This window comes from Ranitomeya imitator, chromosome 2 (assembly GCF_032444005.1).
Source record: "Ranitomeya imitator isolate aRanImi1 chromosome 2, aRanImi1.pri, whole genome shotgun sequence".
NCBI lineage: Eukaryota > Metazoa > Chordata > Amphibia > Anura > Dendrobatidae > Ranitomeya > Ranitomeya imitator.
The window spans coordinates 822,234,344-822,246,452 of record NC_091283.1 but is presented as its reverse complement, the minus strand read 5'-3'; the positions used below and the strand labels follow the sequence as shown (position 1 = coordinate 822,246,452).

Genomic DNA, 12,109 nt, shown 5'->3' with positions numbered 1-12,109 from the left:
GGGGAGTCACCCGGGTGACCAGTCTCCCCATTCTGAGCTTGTTTCGAAAGGGAAGGTGTCATCAGAAAATTACCTATTGTGTAAATCAGGTCTTTATGTTAAATGTATATGTACAACATTTTTTTTTTATTTTGATAACTTATTTTTCTCATCTACAAATCAAAATATAAAAGATGGGTGAACAGGCAATCTCTGAATGTGTTGCTGCTGTCAATCATAGAATCCTAGAATGTTAGAGTTTTAAGGGACCTCCAGGGTCATCGTGTCCAACCCCCTGCTCAATGCAGGAGTCACTAAACCATCTCAGACAGATGTCTGTCCAGCCTCTGTGTGAAGACTTCCATTGAATGAGAACTCACCACCTCCCGTGGCAGCCTGTCCCACTCATTGATCACCCTCACTGTCAAAGTTTTTTCTAATATCTAATCTGTATCTTCTCCCTTTCAGTTTCATTCCATTGCTTCTCGTGTTTCCATGTGTATATGAGAATAAGGGTGATCCCTCTACACTGTGACAGCCCTCCAGCTATTTGTAGCCTTCTTTTATTCCAAGCAAATCATTTGCAGATCCTTGTAGGACATACCTTGCTCACCATCCTGGTCGCTCTTCTCTGAACTTGCTCCAGTTTTTCAATGTCTTTTTTTACAATGTGGTTCCCAGAACTGGACACAGTATTCCAGATGAGACCTTACCAAGGAGGAGTTGAGGGGGATAATTACTTCATGTGATCTAGACTCTATGCTTCTCATAATACATCCTAGAACTGTGTTTGCTTTTTTTTGCTGCTGCATCACACTGTTGACTCCTGTGCAGTCTGTGATCTATTAGTATACCCAAGTCTTTTTCACACGTGCCATTGCTTAGTTCTATTCCTCCCATTCTGTAGATGTCATTTTCATTTTTCTTGCCCAGATGTTGAATCTGGCATTTCTTCCTGTTAAATACCATTCTATTAGTCGCTGCCCATTGTTTAAGCTGATCTAGATCCTTCTGAATCCTTTGTCTTCTCCAGTGTAAAGGAACCGTCACACTCGGCGACGCTGCAGCGATATAGACAACGAGCCGATCGCTGGAGTGTCGCTGTTTAGGTTGCTGTAGAGACGTCAAACACAGCAGCTCCAGAACGATGCAGGAGCGATCCAGTGACGTAACGGCCACTCACTTATCATTCTCGCTGGTTGTTATCTCCATGTAAAACGTTGCTGTCATCGTTGCTTTTGATGTCAAACATGAGGAATCACGCTGACCTGACGACGAAATAAAGTTCTGGACTTCTAGCTCCGACCAGCGATATCACAGCGGGATCCAGATCGCTGCTGCGTGTCAAACACAACGAGATCACTATCCAGGACGCTGCAACGTCACAGATCGTTGTCGTTCTCGTTGCAAAGTTGCTGAGTGTGACGGTACCATTAGCTATCTCTTAGCTTTGCATTGTCTGCAAATTAGATTAGTTTACCTTCAGTTCCCTTATGTAGATCATTTATAAAAATGTTGAATAACACTAGGGCCAGTTCAGAGCCTTGTTATACCCACTTGAAACACTCTTCCGATTGGATGTGCAACCATTTATTACTACTATTTGAGTACGATCACTAAGCTAGTTATGAATCCACCTAGCTGTAGCTTTGTCAATCCCATACTTGGTCATTTTTTCAACAAGGATAGTATGAGATAATTTATGAAATGCTTTGCTGAAGTTGAGATATACCATATTTACTGCATGACTTGTTTGCTACAAACCCATGCTGGCTCTGGTTAATTACTGTATTCTCATCCAATTACGATTCTTAGACTTATTATAATTGTTATTTATTATTATAGTGTAATTTATTCCATGGCACTTTACCTGTGAAAACGTAAAAAACAAAAACATACATGATGTTTAATAATTTGTTCAAAGATCTTTCCTGGTATAGAAGTAAGGCTCACTGGCCTGTAATTTCCAGGCTCCATCTCCTTTCCTTCTTTGAAGATAGGGGCAGCATTTGCCCTTCTCCAATCTTCTCTTTTCCAGTCGCATGACGTGCAGCCGCCGGGACTCAAGCTTATTTTTTGAGCACGCTGAAGACACTCAGCACACAATCATACCTTATCCGAGCACGTTCGCTCATCACTAGGTGCAACCTGTAAGCTGGCACCTCTTATTTATTATTGAGGTTTCTGCTTCTTTTTATATCGATTTTTCTTTCTCTCATTTTTTCCTTCCTTCTTTTTTCCTCTTTCTCTCCCTTTTGTCCTCCCTTTTCTCTCTTCCTTCCTTTATCACGTCCTCCCTTCTTCCATCCCTTCCTTTATCCTCTCGCTCCCTACTTTCCTTCCTTTCTTACTTCCTCTCTTTACCCCACCCTTTTTTCCTTTTTCCTCTCTCTCCCTCTTGCTCCATTCCTTCTTTCCTTCCTTCCTTCCTTCCTTCCTTCCTTCCTTCCTTCCTTCCTTCCTTCCTTCCTTCCTTCCTTCCTTCCTTCCTTCCTTCCTCCCTCCCTCCCTCCCTCCCTCCCTTCCTTCCTTCCTTCCTTTCCCTTTTTCCTTCCTTTTTCCTCTGTTTTGCTCCCTTTTCTCCTTTACTTCTTCCTTCCTCACTCCCTTCCTTCCCTTTTTCCTTCCTTCCTTACTCCCTTCCTTCCTTGAAAAAGAGGTGTTGAGTGTTAGGGTATGTGCACACGTATCTGTGAGAGCTTCGGATTTTTCCGCAGCGGATTTGATAAATCCGCAGTGCAAAACCGCTGCAGTTTTTCCTGCGGATTTATCGCGGTTTCTATTGCGGATTCCGCTGTGGGTTTACACCTGCAGTTTTCTATTGGAGCAGGTGTAAAACCGCTGCGGAAGCCGCACAAAGAATTGACATGCTGCGGAATGAAAACCGCTGCGTTTCCGCGCGTTTTTTTCCGCAGCATGTGTACTGCGGATTTCGTTTCCCATAGGTTTACATTATACTGTAAACGCATGGGAAACCTCTGCGGATCCGCAGCAAAATCCGCAGTGTGTGCACATACCCTAAGACCTCCACCCATCTGATATTAATATTCTATCTTAAAATTAGCTCTTCGATATCAGTAGCCCAGACAACCCCTTTAACCCCTTCATGACCCAGCCTATTTTGACCTTAAAGACCTTGCCGTTTTTTGCAATTCTGACCAGTGTCCCTTTATGAGGTAATAACTCAGGAACGCTTCAACGGATCCTAGCGGTTCTGAGATTGTTTTTTCGTGACATATTGGGCTTCATGTTAGTGGTAAATTTAGGTCAATAAATTCTGCGTTTATTTGTGATAAAAACGGAAATTTAGCGAAAATTTTGAAAATTTCGCAATTTTCACATTTTGAATTTTTATTCTGTTAAACCAGAGAGATATGTGACACAAAATAGTTAATAAATAACATTTCCCATATGTATACTTTACATCAGCACAATTTTGGAAACACAATTTTTTTTTGCTAGGAAGTTATAAGGGTTAAAATTTGACCAGCGATTTCTCATTTTTACAACGAAATTTACAAAACCATTTTTTTAGGGACCACCTCACATTTGAAGTCAGTTTGAGGGGTCTATATGGCTGAAAATACCCAAAAGTGACACCATTCTAAAAAATGCACCCCTCAAGGTACTCAAAACCACATTCAAGAAGTTTATTAACCCTTCAGGTACTTCACAGCAGCAGAAGTAACATGGAAGGAAAAAATTAACATTTAACTTTTTAGTCACAAAAATTATCTTTTAGCAACAATTTTTTTATTTTCCCAATGGTAAAAGGAGAAACTGAACCACAAAAGTTGTTGTCCAATTTGTCCTGAGTACACTGATACCTCACATGTGGGGGTAAACCACTGTTTGGGCACATGGTAAGGCTCGGAAGGGAAGGAGCGCCATTTGACTTTTTGAATGAAAAATTATCTCCATCGTTAGCGGACACCATGTCGCGTTTGGAGAGCCCCTGTGTGCCTAAACATTTGAGCTCCCCCACAAGTGACCCCATTTTGGAAACTAGACCCCCCAAGGAACTTATCTAGATGCCTAGTGAGCACTTTAAACCCTCAAGTGCTTCACAAATTGATCTGTAAAAATGAAAAAGTACTTTTTTTTCACCCCAAAGAATTTTTTGCCTCAATTTTTTCATTTTCACATGGGCAATAGGATAAAATGGATCATACAATTTGTTGGGCAATTTCTCCCGAGTACGCCGATACCTCATATGTGGGGGTAAACCACTGTTTGGGCACACGGCAGGGCTCGGAAGGGAAGGCGCGCCATTTGACTTTTTGAATGCGGACACCATGTCGCGTTTGGAGAGCCCCTGTGTGCCTAAACATTGGAGCTCCCCCACAAGTGACCCCATTTTGGAAACTAGACCCCCCAAGGAACTTATCTAGATGCATATTGAGCACTTTAAACCCCCAGGTGCTTCACAGAAGTTTATAACGCAGAGCCATGAAAATAAAAAATAATTTTTCTTTCCTCAAAAATGATTTTTTAGCCTGGAATTTCCTATTTTGCCAAGGGTAATAGGAGAAATTGGACCCCAAATATTCTTGTCCAGTTTGTCCTGAGTACGCTGATACCCCATATGTGGGGGTAAACCACTGTTTGGGCGCACGGCAGGGCTCGGAAGGGATGGCACGCCATTTGGCTTTTTAAATGGAAAATTAGCTCCAATCATTAGCGGACACATGTCACGTTTGGAGAGCCCCTGTGTGCCTAAACATTGGAGATCCCCCACAAGTGACCCCATTTTGGAAATTAGACCCCCAAGGAACTTATCTAGATGCATATTGAGCACTTTAAACCCCCAAGTGCTTCACAGAAGTTTATAACGCAGAGCCATGAAAATAAAAAATAAAAATTATTTTCTCAAAAATGATCTTTTAGCCTGCAATTTTTTATTTTCCCAAGGGTAACAGGAGAAATTTGACCCCAAAAGTTGTTGTCCAGTTTCTCCTGAGTACGCTGATACCCCATATGTGGGGGTAAACCACTGTTTGGGCACATGCCGGGGCTCGGAAGTGAAGTAGTGACGTTTTGAAATGCAGACTTTGATGGAATGCTCTGTGGGCATCACGTTGCGTTTGCAGAGCCCCTGATGTGGCTAAACAGTAGAAACCCCCCACAATTGACCCCATTTTGGAAACTAGACCCCGAAAGGAACTTATCTAGATGTGTGGTGAGGACTTTGAACCCCCAAGTGCTTCACAGAAGTTTATAATACAGAGCCGTGAAAATAATAAATATGTTTTCTTTCCTCAAAAATAATTATTTAGCCCAGAATTTTTTATTTTCCCAAGGGTTACAGGAGAATTTGGACCCCAAAAGTTGTTGTCCAGTTTCTCCTGAGTACGCTGATACCCCATGTGTGGGGGTAAACCACTGTTTGGGCACATGCCGGGGCTCGGAAGGGAAGTAGTGACTTTTGAAATGCAGACTTTGATGGAATGGTCTGCGGGCGTCACGTTGCGTTTGCAGAGCCCCTGGTGTGCCTAAACAGTAGAAACCCCCCACAAGTGACCCCATTTTAGAAACTAGACCCCCTAAGGAACTTATCTAGATATGTGGTGAGCACTTTGAACCCCCAAGTGCTTCACAGACGTTTACAACGCAGAGCCGTGAAAATAAAAAAATCATTTTTCTTTCCTCAAAAATGATGTTTTAGCAAGCATTTTTTTATTTTCACAAGGGTAACAGGAGAAATTGGACCCCAGTAATTGTTGCGCAGTTTGTCCTGAGTATGCAGGTACCCCATATGTGGGGGTAAACCACTGTTTGGGCACACGTCGGGGCTCGGAAGTGAGGGAGCACCATTTGACTTTTTGAATACAAGATTGGCTGGAATCAATGGTGGCGCCATGTTGCGTTTGGAGACCCCTGATGTGCCTAAACAGTGGAAACCCCTCAATTCTAACTCCAACACTAACCCCAACACACCCCTAACCCTAATCCCAACTGTAGCCATAACCCTAATCACAACCCTAACCACAACCCTAATTCCAACCCTAAGGCTATGTGCCCACGTTGCGGATTCGTGTGAGATTTTTCAGCATCATTTTTGAAAAATACGCGGGTAAAAGGCACTACGTTTTACCTGCGGATTTACCATGGATGTCCAGTGTTTTTTGTGCGGATTTCACCTGCGGATTCCTATTGAGGAACAGGTGTAAAACGCTGCGGAATCCGCACAAAGAATTGACATGCTGCGGAAAATACAACGCAGCGTTTCCGCGCGGTATTTTCCGCACCATGGGCACAGCGGATTTGGTTTTCCATAGGTTTACATGGTACTGTAAACCTGATGGAAAACTGCTGCGGATCCGCAGCGGCCAATCCGCAGCCAAATCCGCACCGTGTGCACATAGCCTAATTCTAAAGGTATGTGCACACGCTGCGGATCCGCAGCAGTTTCCCATGAGTTTACAGTTCAATGTAAACCTATGGGACACAAAAATCGCTGTACACATGCTGCGGAAAAACTGCACGGAAACGCAGCGGTTTACATTCCGCAGCATGTCACTTCTTTGTGCGGATTCCGCAGCGGTTTTACAACTGCTCCAGTAGAAAATCGCAGTTGTAAAACCGCAGTGAAATGCGCAGAAAAAACACACTTTAAATCCGCCATAAATCCGCATCGGTTTAGCACTGCGGATTTATGAAATCCGCAGCGGAAAAATCCGCAGAGGACCAGAATACGTGTACACATACCGAAACCCTACCCCTAACCCTACCCCAAACCCTACCCCTAACCCTACCCCTAACCCTACCCCTAACCCTAGCCCTAACCCTATTCTAACATTAGTGGAAAAAAAAAAATTCTTTATTTTTTTATTGTCCCTACCTATGGGGGTGACAAAGGGGGGAGGGTCATTTATTATTTTTTTTATTTTGATCACTGAGATAAATTATATCTCAGTGATCAAAATGCACTTTGAACGAATCTGCCGGCCGGCAGATTCGGCGGGCGCACTGCGCATGCGCCCGCCATTTTGGAAGATGGCGGCGCCCAGGGAGAAGACGGACGGACCCCGGCAGCATCGGTAAGTATGATGGGGTGCGGGGGGAGCATGGGGGGGGGGGGGTGATCGGAGCATGGGGGGGTGGATCGGAACGTGGGAGGGGTGGAACGGAGCACCGGGGGGGTGGAACGGAGCACCGGGGGGGTGGAACGGAGCACGGGGGGGTGGAACGGAGCACGGGGGTGGGGGGTGGATCGGAGTGCAGGGGGGGTGATTGGAGCACGGGGGGGTGATTGGAGCACGGGGGTGAGCGGACAAGAGCACGGGGGGGAGCGGAGCACAGGACGGAGGGGAGCAAGGCAGTGTACCGGGCAGATCGGGGGGCTGGGGGGGCGATCGGTGGGGTGGGGTGGGGGCACATTAGTATTTCCAGCCATGGCCGATGATATTGCAGCATCGGCCATGGCTGGATTGTAATATTTCACCCGTTATAATAGGTGAAATATTACAAATCGCTCTGATTGGCAGTTTCACTTTCAACAGCCAATCAGAGCGATCGTAGCCACGGGGGGGGGGGTGAAGCCACCCCCCCTGGGCTAAACTACCACTCCCCCTGTCCCTGCAGATCGGGTGAAATGGGAGTTAACCCTTTCACCCGATCTGCAGGGACGCGATCTTTCCATGACGCCACATAGGCGTCATGGGTCGGATTGGCACCGACTTTCATGACGCCTACGTGGCGTCATGGGTCGGGAAGGGGTTAAAGGTTGTTGCTATCTATACTGTGTGATAGCAGCATGATGTAGGGACTGAGACCCTGATTCCAGCAGTAGATTATCATTACAGGACTAGGTGTCGCCTGTGTTTTTAAAATAATCTAGCAGTAGGATCCACCCTTCTAAGCCTTCTATATGGGCATGTGGGTCATAGAAAGCTGTATTCCAGGGAAATCCACATTTTTCTTAATATGTAAATAAGCTGCTAAGATCTCTGGGCTGGACATAGATCAGCCTAAGATTCTTCCTCCACAGCTTTTTTTAAGTTAAAGGGAGTGTTTAACCCCACCCCACCACAGATTAGCAGCTTTCTGCTTTCCCTTTATGCAGCTTGAAGCTGCCACTAGGGTCTTGCAGTGAGCTCCCTCTAGTGGTGGCTGCAGGCAGCCTGAAAGTTACCATTTGAATTTATGGTTATATAGAGGAATTAAAGATATACCGTATATATTCGTGTATAAGCCGAGATTTTCAGCACATTTTTTTTGTGCTGAAAACGCCTCCCTCGGCTTATACACAAGTCATGGTCCAGAAAGCCGGCGGGGGAGCTGGGAGCCAGCAGCTGTAGCACAGTGACAGCTGCAGCTGCCAGCTTCCTGGAAACATCAATACTCACCCTCCATCATTGCATCTTTGTCCCTGCATCTCTGACCCGGCAGCTCATTCCTGTTCCTGTGCTCAGCGGTCAGGTGGTACTGCTCATTAAGGTGATGAATATGGACGCACCTCCACTCCCATAGGCGTGGATCGCATATTCATGACCTTAATGAGCGGTACCACATGACAGCTCAGCACAGGAAGAACTGCCGCGCCGGGACAATGGAGATGGCATTCGGCCACGGAGCGAGGAGGGTGAGTATGACGAGGGAGCAGAGCATACAAGGATTGGACCGGGGGAGCCGAGCATACAAGGATGGGACCGGGGAGCCGAGCCATGCATACAAGGATGGGACCGGGGGAGCTGAGACATGCATACAAGGATACAAGGATGGGAACGGGGGAGCCGAGCATGCAAGGATGGGATCGGGGGAGCTGAGACATGCATACAAGGATGGGACCGGGGGGAGCCGAGCATACAAGGATGGGATCGGGGGAGCCGAGACATGCATACAAGGATGGGACCGGAGGAGCAGAGCATACAAGGATGGGACCAAGGGAGCTGAGCCATGCATACAAGGATGGGACCAAGGGAGCAGAGCATACAAGGATGGGACCGAGGGAGCAGAGCATACAAGGATGGGACCGGAGGAGCAGAGCATACAAGGATGGGACCAAGGGAGCTGAGCCATGCATACAAGGATGGGACCAAGGGAGCAGAGCATACAAGGATGGGACCGAGGGAGCAGAGCATACAAGGATGGGACCGAGGGAGCAGAGCATACAAGGATGGGACCGAGGGAGCAGAGCCATGCATACAAGGATGGGACCGGGGGAGCCGAGCATACAAGGATGGGACCCGGGGAGCCGAGCATACAAGGATGGGACCGAGGGAGCAGAGCATACAAGGATGGGACCAGGGGAGCCAAGCCAGGCTTACAAGGATGGGTCCGGGGGAGCAGAGCATTCAAGGATGGGACCGGGGGAGCCAAGAATATAAGGATGTTACCGAGGGAGACGAGCTATGCATACAAGGATGGGATCGAGGGAGCCGAGCATACAAGGATGGGACCGAGGGAGCAGAGCATACAAGGATGGGACCAGGGGAGCAGAGCCAATCATACAAGGATGGGACCAAGGGAGCAGAGCATACAAGGATGTGACCGAGGGAGCAGAGCATACAAGGATGGGACCGAGGGAGCAGAGCATACAAGGATGGGACCGAGGGAGCAGAGCATACAAGGATGGGACCGAGGGAGCAGAGCATACAAGGATGGGACCAGGGGAGCTGAGCATACAAGGATGGGATCGGGGGAGCAGAGCCATGCATACAAGGATGGGACCGGGGGAGCAGAGCATACAAGGATGGGACCGGGGGAGCAGAGCTAACAAGGATGGGATCGGGGGAGCAGAGCCATGCATACAAGGATGGGACCGGGGGAGCAGAGCATACAAGGATGGGACCAGGGGAGCCGAGCATACAAGGATGGGATCGGGGGAGCAGAGCCATGCATACAAGGATGGGACTGGGGGAGCAGAGCATACAAGGATGGGACCGGGGGAGCAGAGCATACAAGGATGGGACCGGGGGAGCAGAGCATACAAGGATGGGACCAGGGGAACCGAGCATACAAGGATGGGATCGGGGGAGCAGAGCCATGCATACAAGGATGGGATCGGGGGAGCAGAGCATACAAGGATGGGACCGGGGGAGCCGAGCATACAAGGATGGGACCAGGGGAGCAGAGCATACAAGGATGGGACTGGGGGAGCCGAGCATATAAGGATGGGACCGAGGGAGCCGAGCCATACATACAAGGATGGGACCGAGGGAGCCGAGCCATACATACAAGGATGGGACCAGGGGAGCCATACATACAACAGGGGGAGCCACACATACCGGGATAGTAATGAGGGGACAATACATACCCGGCTTATACTCGAGTCAGTAAGCTTACCCAGTTTTCTGTGGCAAAATTAGGTGCCTCGGCTTATACTGGGGTCGGCTTATACTCGAGTATATACGGTATATATCATTTACACCGTATCCTGGGCACGTTGTCCGTACAGCGCCACAGACTGTAATCCGGGCGCACACATCTCTGCTGTCCTCACTCCTCAGAAATTGTCTGTTGGGAGTTATTCTCTCTTATGATTCACTTGTTCGCAGCTAAATTGCTATGTTAGGCCATGATAGTCCCCGGGGTCTATTAACTAAGTCATGATTTGCTGTGCGGTGCGGTGCTGCAGCTGCCTGGGGTTCATGTGATATTACAGAAGACACATCTGTAGAAGAGGAAGGAGCCGCGGAATTATTACATTGTATCACTCGCTTCCTGCAGGTTTTATCTGGCTAGGGATGAATTGCCAATAATTCCAAGATTGGACACCATGAGTGGATTTCACATATATCCCATCCCCTGCTATAGAGCTGATCTCTTTTCTGATGCCAGAAATCTTTCTTGTTTGTTTCTTAAAGGGGAAAATCCTATTCTCTTACCCCCTACTAGGGCATTACGGCCTCATCAGTCAGAGCAGAGAGCGATGTGGGTCTCTTTCTGGATGACCAGCATGTCTGTGCATTATTACACGGGAAACCCAGTAATTATAATGAGAACGGTGCAATACCTCATTTTTCCCTGCGGTGGCGCTATTGAAGGATCGGTGTTGTTTCTCTCATATATCACAGCTCTAAAGAATTCAGAATAGTTAAAGAACAGCTACAGCATTTTAGTCTTTTTTCACCGCTGGAGTGGCACTTTAAATCTAAGTCCCATGCATCGGGTCATATACGCACGCTCCGGCGTCTTCACATTTTTTTCGGTGTGGCTCCGGTCTCCCTGCGCCATCTTGTGAGTACAGCTTCTGATTGGCCAGAAGAAAGAAAGTACGTCACAAGAGCACAATGCAAGTCTATGAGAGCCAGAACGAGGCCCCATAGACTTGTAAAGTGAGTTCCGAGCTGGCAGCAGGACACTTTTCGCCGGAGACCGATGGGAATGTTGGTATGAGAAGGAGTGGTGCATTAATGCAGCTCTCTAGTATAATTTAAGCTGTAATTCAGGATTAGCACAGGATAAGTAATGTATGTAACAATGAGCGCAGCTCTGGAGTATAATACAGGATTTAACGCTCAGGGTCAGAGTGCAGCGCCCCAGGGTCCTAGTCGTTGCGCTAATACCATTCTTCTCTAGGGGGAGTGATATTACGTTTGGAGGCAAAGAAGGACAACTGAATCCAGGTATCACAAACATGCAACACATTTCGCACTCCAGGCCACCAGGGGAGCTCTGCTCCTATTTGTTAGGGCATTCTTCACACTTAGGTAAAACTGGTGGCCTGGGGAGGAAGTTAGTTGCTGGCTGAGCTTCACTCAGGTAGTTGGTCTCTAGCAGGGGTGGGATCCTGCCAGAGATCGAGACAGAAAGACACTTAGCTGTGCATGAACCGTGACTGCACCAACAGATTAGTGAGTGCAGCTCTGGGGTATAATGCAGGATGTAACTCAGGATCAGTAATGTAATGTATGAACACAGTGACTGCACCAGCAGAATAGTGAGTGCAGCTCTGGGGTATAATGCAGGATGTAACTCAGGATCAGTAATGTAATGTATGAACACAGTGACTGCACCAGCAGAATAGTGAGTGCAGCTCTGGGGTATAATACATGATGTAACTCAGGATCAGTAATGTAATGTATGTACACAGTGACTGCACCAGCAGAATAGTGAGTGCAGCTCTGGGGTATAATACAGGATGTAACTCAGGATCAGTAATGTAATGTATGTACACAGTGACTGC

General features: G+C 47.3%; 1 protein-coding gene across 2 annotated transcripts in view; it reads left to right on the top strand.

The window, feature by feature from the left end:
- Window positions 1–12,109, top strand: part of FANK1 (fibronectin type III and ankyrin repeat domains 1) — a 114,513-nt gene that overhangs the window by 1,228 nt on the left and 101,176 nt on the right. The gene's annotated exons all lie outside the window — the stretch shown is intronic.